The sequence below is a fragment of the Ursus arctos genome, unplaced genomic scaffold (assembly GCF_023065955.2).
Source record: "Ursus arctos isolate Adak ecotype North America unplaced genomic scaffold, UrsArc2.0 scaffold_20, whole genome shotgun sequence".
Classification (NCBI taxonomy): domain Eukaryota; kingdom Metazoa; phylum Chordata; class Mammalia; order Carnivora; family Ursidae; genus Ursus; species Ursus arctos.
The window spans coordinates 52,772,486-52,790,156 of NW_026622875.1; the positions used below are offsets into that span (position 1 = coordinate 52,772,486).

General features: G+C 37.6%; 1 protein-coding gene across 38 annotated transcripts in view; it reads right to left on the reverse strand.

Annotated features, from left to right (window-relative positions):
• ARPP21 (cAMP regulated phosphoprotein 21) overlaps nt 1–17,671 on the reverse strand; it is a 151,737-nt gene that overhangs the window by 132,495 nt on the left and 1,571 nt on the right. For 4 of the 38 annotated variants that reach the window (XM_048216184.2, XM_057315986.1, XM_048216169.2 and 1 more), the window contains exon 1: nt 15,729–16,102. The exons of 25 other annotated variants lie outside the window; for them this stretch is intronic. The gene's annotated coding sequence lies outside the window, so the exon portion shown is untranslated. Of the gene's footprint in view, nt 1–14,309; nt 14,804–15,705; nt 16,104–17,671 lie in introns of those variants that run through there. 9 more of the 38 variants (XM_048216178.2, XM_048216173.2, XM_048216179.2 and 6 more) reach the window with 7 other exon arrangements.

The window sequence follows — 17,671 nt, forward strand, 5'->3', positions numbered from 1 at the left end:
TTCAGCTAAGGTCATGATCTTGGGGTCCTGGGATTGAGTCCTGCATCAGGCTCCCTGCTCCACGGGGAGCCTGCTTCTCCCTCACCTTCTCCCTCTGCCTGTCACTCCTCCTGCTTGTGCTCTCTCTCTCGCTCTCTGATAAATAAGTAAATAAATAAATAAATAAATAAATAAATATCTTTCAAAATAAAAAAAAGAATCATAAGTGAATTGACATGTAGATCAATGTTTTTCAAACTTTAGGTTATGACCAGTGAGGAAATCATAAAGTCAAATCATTGGTTTAACTTCAATTTTTAAAATGATATAAACAGAACACAGGATGGGAGTGGAATGAAATGAACTAGACTAGAGTAGGTAAGAATTAGAGTACATTATTGCCCTTCGTAAGACTAGGACTTCTTTTGTAAAATTTTATTTCACACACATGTATGTGTGTGTTCCGTGCACATGTCTGTGCAGACTATGTCTGTGTGCTGGGAGTTCATATAAAAGTACTTTTAAAAATAAGTCTGTCAAAAAAATTGCTGGAAGACATCACATAATGTTTTCGTAACTGAAGAATAATTTGAAATGTATATGTAACTCGTGTCTTGATTACCAAAGTCAGTGAGAGAAAATACTGGCTGTGACAGGGTTCCCGCTGTGAAATCCAAACATTATTTGTGAGATGCAAAGACCTTATCATTTAAATATGAGGATTGATGCCTCTGATGAAGATAGAGCATCTTCGTTAAAACAAACAAATGATTATCTTGGACAACAGTGTAAACAAGTCCCTAATTCATGAAGCTGCTAATTGCTCTTCCCAGCTGCAGAAGATTGGCCTGTGCTCCACGTCTCACCACGCGTAAGTGTGTGTAACATTTGTACACTCACTCTTAAAATTCAGCCTCACACAAGTCCAGCCACACACACCAGCGCCTGGGGACCAACGAGGATCAGTTCAGAAAGCATCTGTCTATAAGACAGCTAGTTAAGGCATCAAGTGCTTCCTTTTATAGACATTTTCCTCTACGGCGGTGATAGGATTAAACTCATATTTAGTTACTTTATTTCCTCACTAGACTTACTGATGTGTCACCAGGAGAAGAGCTTTGGAAGCAGATTTTGTGGCCAAAGGAAATTGATCCTTCCTATCACTTTTTAAAAGTGAATCACAAAATTGGTATCCGAAAAATGGTAATCACAAATTCCCCTAATTGTTCATATTCACCTCACTTAAACACAGTTGCATTAACTCTTACTATAAAAAATAATAGCTACCATGTTTTTGTATATTATATTATGTGCCAAATGCTGCATGGAACACTTTACACATAGTGTTTTAATCCTCACTGCCACTAATCTCATTCCCACAAATTTAAGGAAGGGAGGGAAGGAGACAGGGAAGGAAGAAAACTTAAGTTTCAGAAAACATGAATCCCTGCCCAAGGTCAAATGACACTGATATTATTCAAATGTACATCTCAAATACCCATGCCCTGTCCACCGCCTCCCCTCACATTGTTCCATCTATGCACTTGGTATGTGTTCAGAAGTGAATGCAATGCCCACATATACAATCACGAGTATTTATACAAGAAAGATGCCAAACCACCTAATAACTACATCTTTTATCATAACAAAGTATCATTTCTGCTATCCCTAGCCAGAAACAGGAAATTTTTTCATTAGTCAAGTTGACTTGACTACCCACTGAAACACAAGAAAAGGCATACTCAGTACTTGACTCTTTCACTCATCTTAAAACTGAGAAGTAAATGAGCTACAGGAGACTCTGATACTGTAAAGTCCATGCGTGACCTCTGGTCTGAGCTAGAATGTTACCCTGTCTGGAGAAGGGCTGGTTCTAAGGCACATGAGATCTCATCTTGGCCACCATGTTACGATTCAGGTTTGGAGATTTCTTTGAGGCATGTGCCAGACCCTAAGGTGGTGCAGCCTCAATCCACAGCTATCCTTTGGCACTGAGCTGACAGTCACACAGGATCCCACAATGTCCTGATGAACTGAGTCGGCACATCCTGCCTAGCTAGTGCAAGAAGGTCAATTCCATACAAGAGTTTATGAATAACATCAGTGTCGCCGGGTCACATGTACACGGAAATGCACCATTGACAAAAATATCAGTCTGCCCTAAAAGGAAAAAAATACAGCAAAAGAACACAAAAACCACAGTGTTGCATAGCTGCAAACTGCTTGGACTCTGAAGCTGAACTTCCAGGGTGGAAGCTTGCTTCCTCTACTCACTGAGCAAGTTACTAAGGGTCTCCATGCCTTAGTTTCCTCATCTGAAAATGGAAATAGGAAGAGCCCCTACCTCACAGATGATTGTGAGAATTAAACAAGTGAGTTTATGCAAAGCACTCAGAAAAGTACCTCGCATGTATTTAGCATTATAGATGTATTAACAACTGACTATCTCTTAGTGGGACAAGCACACGCATGCATTCAACAGAGATTTATGGATATTACCTGATTAGAGCTCTGGCTGGAATTCAACTGCCAACACTTCTGGAGACCCAGACCTTCTAGACACTTCTAAACACCTCAGTGTCTCTAAAAATTATGGATACTTCAAAATGTATTGGCTTTCATCCAAGGCTCTGAGGGAGCCATCACTGGGCTGTTCAAGCTGTGGGAGGATGGCAATTGCTGAGGCTTCATGCACATATGTAGGAGGCATCCGGATGACAGTTCTAGCATTGTCTGTCTTTTCCAGCTAGTATACATGATAAGAACAAACCTGCCCCTGAAATTCACATTGAAAGTGACAAAGCTTACAGAGTAGGATTCCAAGGAAAAGAACAAAGGAGGAAATGGGGTGACGGTGCTAGAGGTGACCGGATAAAGACTATATGAGGCAGATTTTCCCAACTTCCACATTTTGCCTAGGATCCCTGCCTGCAGCAAATGGCCTTAGGAACAGTTATAAAGAATCCTTTTTATAGAGATCATTTTTTTTCCATTTGCTCGAGATAAAGCATTTTTATTTATTTAAATAAGCTGATACTTCCACCTCACATAATGGTGCAAATCCAACTACTTGATAGAACTAAAAGATAGTATTGTTCTGATTTTTATTTTTTTAAATTGTTAAATCGTCATTTTATGTGATCATAAATTACCATATATAAACTTGGCTTATCCTGGGTGGGGGCTATATAGTTCCATGCATTTTAACACGTGTATAGGTTTGTGTAACCACCACCATAATCAGGTTACAGAAGAGTTCCAGCCTCCTCCAAATTTCCTCATGCCATCCCTTTCCAATCACACCTCCCTTTTGACATCTCTCCTGGCATTCACTAATTCATCTTTCTCTGTTGCTATATTTTTGCCATTTTGAGATGTTCTATAAAGGGAATCATGCAGCCTGCGATGTTTTGAGACTGGCTTCTTTCACTCAGTGTAATGCCCTTGAGACCCACCCAAATTGTTATGTGGATTCGTAATTTGCTCCTTTTTATCACTGAGTAATATTCCACCATATGGATGCACCACAGTTTGCCCAATCGCCTTTGGAAGGGCATTTGGATTGATTGCATTTTGAGGCAATTATGAGGAAAGTTATTACAAACTGCTGTCTACACAATTTTGCATTCATAATTTTCATCTCTAGTGCTCATTAGTTTTTATTTTAAAGTTTTTTCTTGACCTTCAAAATAGCCAGTCTTGTGAATTAGGGATTATACTATCTCCATGGATTTTAGAGTCCTACACTGGAGACTCTCAGAATACAACCTTGGGGGAAACTTGCATCTCCCTATAATCATCCAAGCATCTCCCTATAATCATCCAGGCTCCTCCCTCTTTTTCTAGTGGAATTTGCAATCTTTTTCTCTTCTCTTAAGATGCTATGTTGTAAAAATAAATAAATAATAATTTTTAAATCAAAGTAAATTGAAATTAATTTATTAAAATTTGTTTTGGAATTTTACAGTATTTCTTTAATATTTCAGATTATAAAACCTCAATTATACAAAATCTACATTCTGACAAGAAGTTTTGTGTTTTAGATCGTTGGTTCTCATGTTATGGTCCATAGACCAGCAGCCTCAGCATCCCCTGGAAACCTGTTAGAAATGCAAATACCTGGACCTCACCCCAGGTCCACTGAATCAGAAACTCGACTGGTGGGTCCAGTGAACTATACTTGAATAGAACTGACTCTGATGTCTGCACAGGTTTGAGAACCGCTGCTTCAGGGATGCTCTTCTTGCATGGTGCAGAAGAAGAGTGCCATTATCTGAGGCTTCCCCTTGAAAGGACATACTTGGTACTCACACTTCCTTCCTTCTATAATAGGATTGGCTTAAGGAATAGGATGGCTCATTTGTGCTAAGATATGGGTCCTAGACCACCAACCTATATTTTTAAGACAGACGGTATAATTCATTTTGGTCACTGGGAAAGAGTTATGCAACCAAAACCTAAAGCCTAGAGAAATCCCTAACTCTTCATTCGAAAGGATAAATTGATCACACTACCCTCTATTTCCATCTTGCCATTTTATTGGTGCAGATAGGCAGAGAACAGGGATAAATGCAAGTTTCCTCTCTTTATTGACACTGTTCTATAACCCTATCCTTAATAGGATATTGTTCTTTATCAGTGAAAAAAGTGAATTCAGAAGGAAAAGAAAGTAGAAAAGCAGCTAATTTATGTCATGCCATCACTGATCTCCCAATAAGAGGGAGTACTCTTTTTATAATATAACCAGTGCTCCAATTTATATATATGTGTGTGTGTATATATATATATACACACACTATATTATATTACATCTAATATATAGTATATTAGATATATGTGTATAAGTTTTAATATAATCATATATATCTATAAATTTACTAAATATATAATTAAATTATGCCATCTGTAATATATAGCGTATAACATGTGTGTGTACATGTATGTATTTTCAACATATACACACGTATTTATGTATAAAAAGCATGTGCCTATATATTCATTTTCTGTTATTCTGTTCTCTCTTCAGAAAAAATTCCCCAAAATAAAATTACAGGTAATCCCTAGGCCTGGGCCAATATTTCTCCAAGTAAGCCTAGCTAATGCATATGATAAAATATACAGGTTAAGAAATTTGGAGCAATCCTCTCCGTATATGAGGTAAAATATATTGCTTATCACATAAATCCATATATTTATCTATAGATAGTATTTCTAAGGTTTTCCATTTCTTCGGGTTAGCTAAATGGGAAAATAAATAAGATTATTTTGGTTGTTAGTTTCTTTCAGGCCACAAAATACAGTATAAACATTCGCTTACTAAAAAGTAAGTCGTCCCTAAATTTCTCTGTCCAATAACTTAACAAAGCCATTACCTTTGATAAATAATTAATAAATAGGGTTCTCATACCTGCTGCACTTCACTATTATTTCAGGGTAAACGGAAATTTCTGTTAACCTCACCACTTCCTTTATCTGAGAAACGGACTCCCTGAGGGCAGGAGGATAAAAAGGCCACTTTGATCCTGTACATCTGCCCAAAGCAACCGTCACCGTCTGTGCCAAACACGGACGCCCAGGCAAAGACCGAGGGTGCGGCCCTCCAGGTGTCTGCGGCTGACTTGGTAGAAAACAAATGGGGGACAGTCTATGAAAAAAAGCTCACACAGGCTAATTCTAACTCAAGTTTTCCAGAAGATAATTTCAGGGGGAACATACTAGTAAAAGTGTATAATTCCATCCTCAATATCAGTAATTGCATAAATACCTGTTGGCAGGTGGACTGACAATAGGTTTATGCACCTGGCATTGGCTCCTTCCCATGGGACAGAAGGCAGCATATGAGGAAACAATGTAGCACTTTTCCCCAACCTGACAGAGGGATAGCCCAGAACACTTATTTGCAGAGCAAGTTGAGATGCCTTCACCACAAAGAATCACAACAAAAGCGTACCAGCAACATGCATTTAAAAGCCCAAACCATGTGAATCCATTAGGAAAAAAAAAGAGAGAGAGAGAGAGAAAGAAAATAATTCTTCTTTAAACTCTGGTTATAACTTAATAAGTATCTTCAAAATCATTTTTCATTTATATACTCAAAAATTTTTTATTAATATTTGCACTTAATCACTTATCCCTGGGTATCTATTTTTATATAAGTGTGAACCATTGGGTCCCTTAAATAAATAACATTGCTTCAGACTGTTGGACGGTGAGTAAAGATACATGTTTAAATGTGCTGTTGTGTGGGGTTTTTTACTTCTTTTCCTTAACTATGTGATATATATTGTTAACATCTTATAAAAGCCAATGCAAAAGAATCCCACCAGCCCTCAAAATCATTTTATTTCTCTTTTTTTTTCAGTTATCCGTGCACAGATAAAATACTTAATGACTCCATCTACAACTCTATACTATTTTCAAAACAAGCATTGTTATATAATTTCATTACACATGTACTTGTAGGTTTCCAAGTTTTAATGGATAAACAGTCCTTGTAGGAGAAAGCAGGAAAGAGATAACATTTCCATTTTGTGGCAAATATTTTACACATAATAACTCAGTATTGCTGCCCACAATATTGTCATAAGAAAATTGAAGATAACTTGGCCAGGCCAGTGAGAGGCAGAGATGACATTCAAATTTAGGTCACCTTGACCTCAAGCCTATTTCCTTTCAATGACATGAGGTGAAAGTGTGTCCCAAGCAGAGGTGAAATCAGGAGCTGAGAATCCATTCTTGTCTCAAATGGCAGCCACAAGTACAGAGATGCAGACAGACAGATTTCCAGTCACTCTGTACCAGCTTTACAAGTTAATTTCTATTTCCTTCTATGCCATGGCCCAGTCACATGTCCTTTCACTGCCCCTGGTTCTCAGTTCCTAATCTCTAGGTTAGCTCTAAATCTCTGGGTTTCTCATGGCTATTACATATGACAGCATAAACCAGAGTACAAAGAAGAAACAAAAGAAGGATGAAATAGACGTCTTTCTTTTGCCTTAGACAAGAATTCCCAAGTACGCTGGGACAGAAACTTTGCCACAGCGGTGATCACAACCGAGGGTAGATTGGTGTGGACATCACATGGGCACACAAGTGCCTTTCACACAAGAGGTGGCTTATAAGTATCAGTTAACACTTACTGTAAAATTATTGAGCTAATTAGTTTTCCAAAACCACAACCCCACAAGGAGCTTTCGATCAAAAACCTACCCAAAGGTAAAGTCAGCATCAATAGAGGAATATTGATTTTTCTTATCATTGTCCCTGTGGCATCAGCAAATGATACAGGAAGAACTACAGAAATCTTGGATCTCTCTATTGATAAGAGTTTTTGCCTGGAGAAGTGAGGTAGTTCAGAGAGCAGAAGGAGCAAGCCAAGTGAAGTAATTCCCGCAGAGCCGAACAAATGGGACTAATGACCTAATCAATACAGAAATAAGTACAGATTTCCTCCACAAATGGCCACTCAGTAGATTCCTAAAAAGTACAGAAACATATCACATTCTTTTCATTTAGATTTCCTGAATGTTTACAATGTATTTCATCCGGAATACCCAAAAGTTGGCTTTCTATCAGTTCAGTACATTAGGAAAGTTCTCCAAGACTTGGGGTAAAATAGATGAATTCTTTCAAGTTTGCAGGTCTGGGTTCTTCTCACTGCTATGAATTCCTTGACGACCAGTGCAAGCCATTTGATTCTTGCCTAAGCCCCAGGATCTAATCTATAAATGATAAAACAAGTGATATTCCCTCAGCCTTTCTTAAAACATCAAAATCAATCTATTTTCACAGCTAGGTCGAAACAATGAAGTAATGTTCTCCAGCGATTTTAGGAAAATTGATTTTAGAGCTCTCCTTTCTTGCTAGATCCGTCGGGCGAATCTCTGATTATACAAATGGCCTTCTGCTGGATATAGCTATTGGTTTTATCTGCAAAGTGTACAAATCACAAGTCTACCACAATTGTATTTGAAATCATTTCTAGTTCTTAGATAAAGTCCCAAATTGCTCCTGGAAGGGTGCTAAGAGTAAACTCTCCAGAAGGAGGCCTAGTTAACTTTCTTTGTGAATAAGCATCGGGGCCATAATCTTATCCCAGGAGGGTCAGCAATGGTAAATAATAAAATACTGCATGGAATTTTGTGTATACGTGGAATTCTAAATCCTCCATGCCCCAAACTCCTTTTCCCATACAGCAGGGAGAGAAGGCAGCCCCTCCTATAGCTTGGTTAGAGCTGCTGCGGGGCTGGGAGGAAGTGGAGACTGGAGGCCTCCCCCCTCCCCAGTTGGCCACATTGGCTTCTCCCACCCTTCCTCACCCTTGCCTTCTAATCTAGCACTGCCTGCTCACTCAGCCTTTAGAGGAGTGAATCCTCTCCCCACATCTTGGATCACCTTCAACATCGTTAATCTCTCCACAGGCACCTGTCCAGTAAACATGAGTTGTCACTAGTTCTGTGTACCAGTGATTTGGAAAGTTCTTGTGAACCTGCCTTTGCCTCATCCCTTCTCCCAAGACCACATTCACTGAGTGTTGACCTTAATTCCCTTCCATGCAGATGGAAAAGTGATCTATGTATTCTGTTCAAGTGGACTAAAATTTTAGGGGTCTTGTATTCCTGTAGAAGCCCACGTCACAGCCTGAGATCTGAAGGGACTCCTTTGTGACAGTCCAAACAATATTGAGCTCAGTTACAATTCCACGTACAAGGGCACATCTTTGTTCTCTCTTTCAGAAAGATGAATTCAAGTCCACTAGGCTGAAACTTTAGGGGGAAAATACAATTAAAACTTTACTGGGGGGCTGATCTTAAGTCCTGAATATTAGATGCCATCAACAATATAAAGATCAATTTTTAATTCAACAAACTTTAATTAAACATCTGCCACATGCAAGCAAGGACTGCTAAGGACGGTGGAAAAATGTATTAGGAAATGTTTGGGGGCCAAATTACTTTTTGCTTAATGTGAGTTAGCTAGATGACTCTAAGCATGTGCGTTATGCAGATTCTGGGTATAGGTATAGACGCAGATATATGCCGATCGTAGATATATATTATATATATGATAGACAAGATATATAAGATATATTTATAATAAGATATATATGATGGACATGATATATAGATAGATAGACCTACAAAATATATTATATATATAAAATCTGTCTACCCTCTCCTTGTTTTTAGTTTGTTTTTCAGCAAATATCAGAATACCAAAGGATTATAAATTTATTCTCACTTTCTGAGAAGTTTCATTAGGTAACTTTCTGAGTGTGTTCTCCTTCAGAAGAATGGCTGATATTCAAATTATAACAGAAAATAAAGCTCAATTAGTTGATGAATTTATTGCTTTGCAAGGCTCACCTTCTCTTGCACTGAATATGCCTTGTGGCATCCCATTTCCTACAAGGGGAACCCACTGATTAAACCCCAGTTATGAGAGGAGTTTCTCCCCTCCTCTGGCCACCTTCACACGGGTGCAGAAATGATTCATTTCAGCAGCAGGAAGAGCAGATGTTTCAGGATCAGAGGCCAGATCAGCTACTCAGCCCAAATAGCTCACTGAGTGCTGAGAAACCAAAGCCTTCTGTGGGGTGCCAGGGAGCTGACCAGCAAGCCCAAGGCGTCAACACTTGCTTTAATGTCTCAGAGACAGTTGAAAATATTTCCACGTCCCGTGCCAGTCCAAATCTGCCATTTAAAAGCTTTCATCCATTAACACAGGATTTAAGGTTATTCCTTCACGGAGCCATTCCAACCCCTTCTTGTTCAACGATTCTGTTCTTTAGCCATCCCTTTTAGATGGTAACAATGACACAGCTGAACTGTTTTGGAGAAATATTATCTATATGTTCACTTTGTAGACAAACCTGAACTGGGCCACCCCTTCCCTTAGAGACTGACACAAGGTGGCCGCCTTGTGCAACATCAGGATTCTTCTGCAGTATACACTCCTCGAGGAGTTCCGACCTTGGCTTGGCCTTCCATATTTCATAGACACAGAAAAAGAGCAAAGCTAGTCTCCAATATTAACCACCAAAAACGTTACAGGGTAGAAAAAAAAGAAAGCTGTACTCTAAATTGCTAACAACAACAAAATCTTAAAGGGAAGTTTGTCTCCTTTACGTAATGAGGTTAAATCTCTACAGGTTTTTATATGAAAAGATGATAGCTTCTTTTTAGTGCATGATACCTATGTGCCTGTGCTGAGCACTTCGTTTCTGCTTCAATCCTTCCGGGTAGGCCTGATCTGACTTTACAAATGAAAAAATCGAAGCAAGGAGGAAGTCACTAAATTGCTAAAGTCGTGTAGCTAGTAATTTGTTTATATTGGACGAGTGTCACTCACAATTTTACCTGCAGAAACTGTGACAGGTGGAGAGGTTTAGAGTCATGGCCACCGTCACACTGTTACTTACTCAGACCCAGAAGCCAGACACCAGGACTGGTTGTTCAGGTGCGAAACTGCATCGGAGGTAAGTTGTGGAGTAGTAAGATGTGAATACAACACCGTATTTAGGCCTTGTTTCCCAAGACCTTTTACTTCAGTCCAAGTTTGCACATATCTGTAACCTGCAGACCCCCACGGAAGCTCCGCGGTAAAGCCTGCCTTCCTCGCACACAACAAACACCGGCTCCCTCCCAGATAAGCTCACAGCACACCTCTGGTATAATCCCCTCTGCTAGTTTGAACCCGACTTTCCATCGGAAGCTCCACTGAATTATAAACAACTCTCTGTCTAGAGCTCCTGATATCCTATCTAACAAACAAACAGAAAAAAGCAGACATATGGTCATTGGTGGAATAAAATAATCTCTCTCTTGGAGGGATATTGACAACCTCGTCCCAGAATATGTGTAATTGTTTTAATACATAAACTCTCACATTTAACTATGTGTACTCCCTTACCTCTTGATGTTGAAAAAACCCACTAAAACCTAGGTCATACATTGTTGTGGACGAAGACAATCATTACAATAATAATTAAAGACGAAGGTGTCCAGCTAGAGAGTCTAACTGGGCTTAAGCAGAGAGCAACGCGTGTATGCCCAACACGATCGCACGCTCTAGTATTTTATCTTTCCAGGACTCTGTCAGTGATTATGTGGAAATTTCAGGGTTGGAGAAAGATTTTAATCTTCACAAAGGAATTAGCTGCCGTGACCAAAGTTAAATCATCACCTAAGTGAAAAAAAAAAAATGAAGAATCTTTAATACCAGCTAGCTGTGTGCAGTGGGATTTTTGAATGCTTATGAGTGCTTATGAATGCTTATTTTTAATGCTTACGCAGGTTATTTGGCCGTTTCCTAAAATTCCAATAATACCAACATATCTAAGCAAGTTTAAAATAAACAAATACGAAACTATGTAATTTAAAAGTGTTACCTGATCATTCCCATAAGCCAGATAAAAAAAATAGGATCATAGATACGGCTGCAAAGTCCTGACAATTAATTAATTTGCAGAATTCAATAGCAGTTTTGACTCAACTGTCTGCTATGTTGGCTTAAAGAGTCATCATCTAACCATAAATTTCAATATTCTTTCTCTAAAAAAAGAAAATAAAGTGCCATATTTCTAATCAAAGTCTCTCTTGTTTTTTAACAACTCTCTCAGTTTTGTAAAGAACCAGTGAGTATTTGAAGCTTGCAAATGCTGCAGAAATCCTGATTCTGTCACATACTCACATAGAATCTACTCATTTTCTGTCCAAAAGCTCTTTGGTGATTAAATTGAATCAAATGCCAGCAATGCTGGGATTTCCACCAAACTCACATTTTAACAGACAAAATGCTGAGAAAAACATGTCATGCAGAGGATAGATATTTTTGTATCAAAAAATATTAGAACTTTGTGTGAGAATTTTAGCTTGTGTTTGTAGAAACATTTTAATATATACCTTTTTATAAAAGCTCCAAAAGCAATTTAATAGCTCTTTATTTTCCTATTGAGTTCATGAACAAATAACAGTTAAACAATTATGGGTAGCTCCTGGATTCCAGGGAGTTTTTGTGCCCTTCCTTCACCCTCTTTTGACCCATGGCTTGATTCTTTTGGCCTCTGCCACAGTGATGAGAGCACCTGAAAGCAACTCAAGTTACTGAACAGTTAGAGGATAGCTAGGCCTTCTGATTTACAAGCCAAGGGATAGTATATTTGGACCTCTAGGACCTTAAAACTTTTTGAAATTGATGTTTCATTTTGTTCTTTAAACATGTTGAAACATTTTACCTCAGTTATTGGTGTTGCTTCTTAATTTCAACTAGATCGAAATATGTCAACGTGCATTTTTTTCCCTTTCAGTATGATTCTAGGGACGAGAACGTTCTAAAGTGAGTATCGTATCTTAGCAATTAGAAGCAAAGCTGCTCATCTGGTTTCCGCTTCCCTAGAGACAGTTCTCCTTATCTCAAGTATTTAGTGCGTAAGAAAGAACCAACTGAGGATCCCACAAACGTAAGGAAACGTGCATCCGTTATTAAGCATTCCTGCACTAAGTCTCGTTAAGAATTCACCGAGTTCTTCTTTTGCATGTCCCTATCACAAGGACTTATTGCCTAGCTTGTGTGGGTATCAGGAAGAGATTACTGGTTTATCTGGGTAGATAAGCTTTGTGAATATATCTCAGCACTGCAGAAAAAAGATTACATATTATACAACGTGATTCTGGGTGGAAACAACCACAATATGTCAAATAAATCTCAAACTTTGACAAAATATTTGAAATAAAAAGTGACGTAATTGTTTTCTTATTAAAAATCTCAAATTTTTCCTCTCAAAACCATATTTTTTATTTTCATTTATCTTAAAACCAATGTTATTATTTGCAGAAGTAATTTTGTTAGCGAGATCTCAATACTTTGTGTGTTATCCACGGTGGATTTCTAATTTATGAACTGTTGTGTCATTTTGAAGTAATGTGAAATGTGAGAATGTGATTAAGAGGCCTGTTCTTAAAAGGGATGATTACCAACGGGTCCTCTCTCCCCTTCACCTGGATAAAATGACATTATTCTCTGTTGCTAGACAGAAGGAGCAATTGTAAAGGATGTTACTTTAAAAATACATACATTTATTATGAATAAGTGTCTTGAGTGAGACCATTTTGGACTAATTTTTCAGTATTTTAGTAAGTTGAAGCTGCACTTTTATCCTAATAGGCATCCCTTGATTATAAGACTCAGAACAATCTTATATAATATGTGGCATGGACACATACATTAAGCGGGGGTATAAAAAACTGCCAGAAGAAATGTCCTTGGGAAAATGTGTGGAGGAATTCAAAATATTGATCTACTGTGGCCACGGCTAGTGATTAACACTCATTCCACCTGGCAACATTAAGCTCTATGTTGGCAGCTAGAAAAGAGGAACATAACATAATGGTTAAGGATTCTGTCTGAAAGTAGACAGACAATTTGGTGTATTCAAGCCAATCCTTTTGTTTTTTTCAAAATGCTCTCTATTTTCCTGGTATAATTATTTCAATTCACTTTTTGGTTTACCTGCACAGCTATTTCCCGGGATGCAGAAATGTCCCAGTAATATTAGAGAAAGGTATATTCAAAATGTTATACGGGCATTTTATACCTTAAGAAAACATCACCAGACTACAGAGGACTTAGAGGCCAAAAGGTAACAAGGTTACCAAACATTAAAAACTCCTAAACGAACTTGATGCTCCATCCCAAGCACTTTATTTTTTATCAAGAATATTATATTTATGTATATAATTTAAATACTTTGTATCTCAGCTTATATCTGCTCTTCATGGCAATGAAATGGTTGTGAGGTAAATACAAATAATAAATCCTGTGAACATCCAGGGCCAAGTTTAACCCAAAATGAGCAAAATTAATTTGGATAAGACACTAAAAAAAATCAATTTATTAGAACTTGGCATAAATGTACCTTAAAGGAAACTAACACTCAGAAGCAAAGATAGCCTGAGAAAAACAAACCCAGTCACAGATACAGCTTGCTAATATTCTTTACCTTCAATAGTCCTTCAGCACTTACTCATAGCACTGCTTGAAATTATGTATCATATTTAACTTTAAATGTTAGAATGAAAAACAAAAGAAAGCAAAGTCAGCGGAAACATAGAGCCTCTGGAACCACAAGATTCCCTAAAAAATAAAGACCCTTTGTCTAAAGGGAGGAAGTCTGTATTTTATAAGGTCATCACTGACTTAAAATGTGTCCAGAACTTTCCAGGTGACATAATGCATTTTAAGGGAGACAATTCTTTTTCTGATTAGAAAGTCACAAATTTCTAAACATGCTACCACCCCATGGTACCAGTTAGAGTGATGCCAGTACTTACCATTTGAAGAAATGACTTTCACTGTCCACATCATTTTTAAGCCCCACATTCTTTCCTACCCTTGTTGCAAAGCAGATCTGAATTACATTAACTTATATGCAAACGGTTCATTTGCAATTTCCAACCTTATGGACTTCAAACTGTCTCCCAATCCTAATGAGAATCCTCAGTCATATTCACTTCTGTCTATGTTGTACATTGTGTCTTCAGGGGCTGACTCATTCCACACTCTACTCATGTAGCTTATCATTATCTTGTCCACAGACAAAATTTACATTGAATTCAGATGAGAATGCCCACTGACTTGAGAATCTTGAGAAAGGTATCAGCATTGTGGTCCAAACAGCATGACCACTAAGGGCAATATTACAGCCAGTGTGTAATTATTTCCCCTCCCCCAGAAGTACAAAGTAGAAAACAACAATAACAACAAATTAGAATAACTCCTTACAATACATTTCTCTTAGTAGTTTATTTTGGGGGGATTATTCTTCACAGAAATTGGCAAAATCTAAAAAACTCTGTACGTTGCTCTACCAGCTTTATTTAACAATAATTATATAACTCACTACCCCACTTAATAAAATTTCTCACTTTCTCTCATGTTTATTAATTTTTAAACTACTTAGGCATTTGTCTAATTAGCTTCACTTTGAACAAATATATAACCTGATTATATAGCATGTTGTTAATATGAAAATGAATAACAGAGACCTTTCTGATTGAACGTTTTCACTGTCTACCTCAAGACAGGTGTTCTACGTTATACAAACATTGCAGACAGATGGCTTCTTATGTTTTATGCACTATAACATTAAGATATTCCCCCCTCATTATAACTTCCCAAAAATTATTAGTGCTGCTTCTGCTATCTACATTTTAAAAATACCTAACCTTCAGTAAGATAAATCTATTGTGCTTATCTCAAAATAAGGAGAGAAAACAACTCAAATTTTCTACCAAGTTCAACCAAAACTTCCCACTTCACTTAGTTGCCACAATTCTGGAACCAGACTCCAAGTTTATAAAAGAAAAACGAAAATTCACAAGGCAGAGCTTCAAGTTATAATGTCTTAGAAGGATGTTAGTTGTTTTATGCCCAAAACATTTTACAAGCTCCAAACCCTCCACTAGAACAGTATTTTAGGAATCTGAAATTATTTCTGCACTTCTCACCATCCAAGAATCTGACAGCTTGTATGAAAAATAGTATGTGTGCAGCAACCCCTTGGTTAATATCTCCTTTAAGTTTTAAGGCACTCAAATGACTGAGTCTTCTTTCTAAGAATTACTGAAGAGGATTATGAAAACACATAGCAGACTATTCATGTGTAATTCTCTCACTAAAATCAATTGATTTCTGTTAGTACAACACATTAGGACTAATTAAAATTACCATATCCAATGGCCAGTCTGTACCTTTTCATATATCCTTCTCCAGTATCCAAAACCATGCACTGCTCTGTCTTCCATCATGCTTCTTTTATTGCTGAGTGAGGCGCTCCCTCCTTCATTAAATAGCATTAAAAATAGACAGCACAGAACTCCCCAGTGGAGCATGCTCTAACAGGGCTAATGCCACAGTTCTCAAGGTAACCATACTCAGCTGGGATCTAAGAGGGAAAGTCACTGGGAGATCAGCAATTTGCGAATCTAAGAGCTCACACAAACCTGTCTCTGTCTGAGTTGAATACTGTAAAAGAGAAATCAGCGTGTAGTGAAATTAAGTCACTGAGAAGCTCAAAGTCAATTTCTGAAGCTGCAGAAGTTTCTTTAAATATGCCTTACCTAAACCAAGTATTCTGTTAAGGAGGCATTCACCTACAGCAATTGATTTGTATTATTATTTATCAAATAACACAAACCATGTCAAGAGAAACGGAGCCATAAATGCACAGCATCTAAATGTCTTAAAAACTGCATATAAACCAAATTATTTAAAGCAAACAAATAGTATTGATAAGCAAGGACAGTAAGAGGTTAGACTTTTGCATCTTTTGTGTGAAGTGTATTCCTTAAAAAATATCCTAAACTCATTCTCCAGAAAATTAAAAAATATTGTTTGTTGAAATGATAAAAAGAAGTGAAGGAATGTGATAAGAGAGGAAATACGGGATCAAACACAAATACATACCTTACAAATCCATATAAACCTGAAATGAGCGCATATATAATTTTTCACATGTGATCCACGTTAGGAGTGCAGCAGAAGCAATTACTGCCAAAACACTAGATTATTTGGCTATTTGAACAGCACATAGCTAGAGCTCTTGGCTTCCAAACGACTGTCTCATTGTGAAAATGACATTAACTAAAATCCTATTAAGACACACAAGTCCCATGGTGACACAAATACAGAGGATCAAAGGAGTAGGTGCACTTATTTTAAAGTGTATGTCAAAGGTTTTCTAACTTTTACCAAAAAAAAATTATTTCCTGTCATCTCCCTTTCTGTTTTCTTAAAACAATCATAGCGATTCTGATCCCCAAAGTAGGTGAGGAGGAGGTGGGAATCATTTGTAATTATTCAGCATTTGAGCAAAATCTTGTACAGATTCATTCAAATTTGGGGAATGTCATTGTTTTTGGAGAGTCTAAAGTGTCATACCAATAGCCTTTAAAAATCAGAAATCAAAATGGATATCTGCACTCTAAACACGTTCCCAAGAAATGATTTCTACCAGCCTTGCATTGTGCTTACTAGCTTCTCATCCCTTTGTAACTTTCAATGCCTCCTTTGCCTTTCCTTTTAGGCTTGGACTCTGTCCTTATCTTGTATCTTAAGGAGGTGATCAAGTACTCAGCCTTGCAGCTGTCAGCAACCACATCCACTTCAGCTCTATTTCTATGCATACACATTAACTGAGTCCATTTCTCTTCCTAAGAAACTTTCTGAATACATGATCGATTCAACTCAGTTCCACCACCATATTTACAACCCAACACACAAGACATTAAGTTTGGAGTTTGCAATGAAACACAAATTTCAAACATGTAAAAATAAAAGGTAACATCTTTTCCCCCAAAAGCCCTTGGGAGCCAGACCCTGAGAACAACAAACTGATTACAACTTTTTTTTGCCTCTTGCATAGTTCTCTTTTCAAATGAAATAAGAGGGTCCTAAACTTTCTACCATGAAACCTGCATAAATCACTGTAGACTTCTCTGATGAAAAGAACTGCCCTTCTCAGTTCTCTTCCAGCTTTTCTGGGGGAGGGGAGTCTACCCCTCCTTTGATGAAACATAAAAACACAATACATGTATAACATCAACAATTTTCTACAAACATGAAGGAGAAATACAGATGAGAAAGAAATCTAAAGAAAAACACAGATATAAGGCAGAAAAGAGGAGAAAAAAAA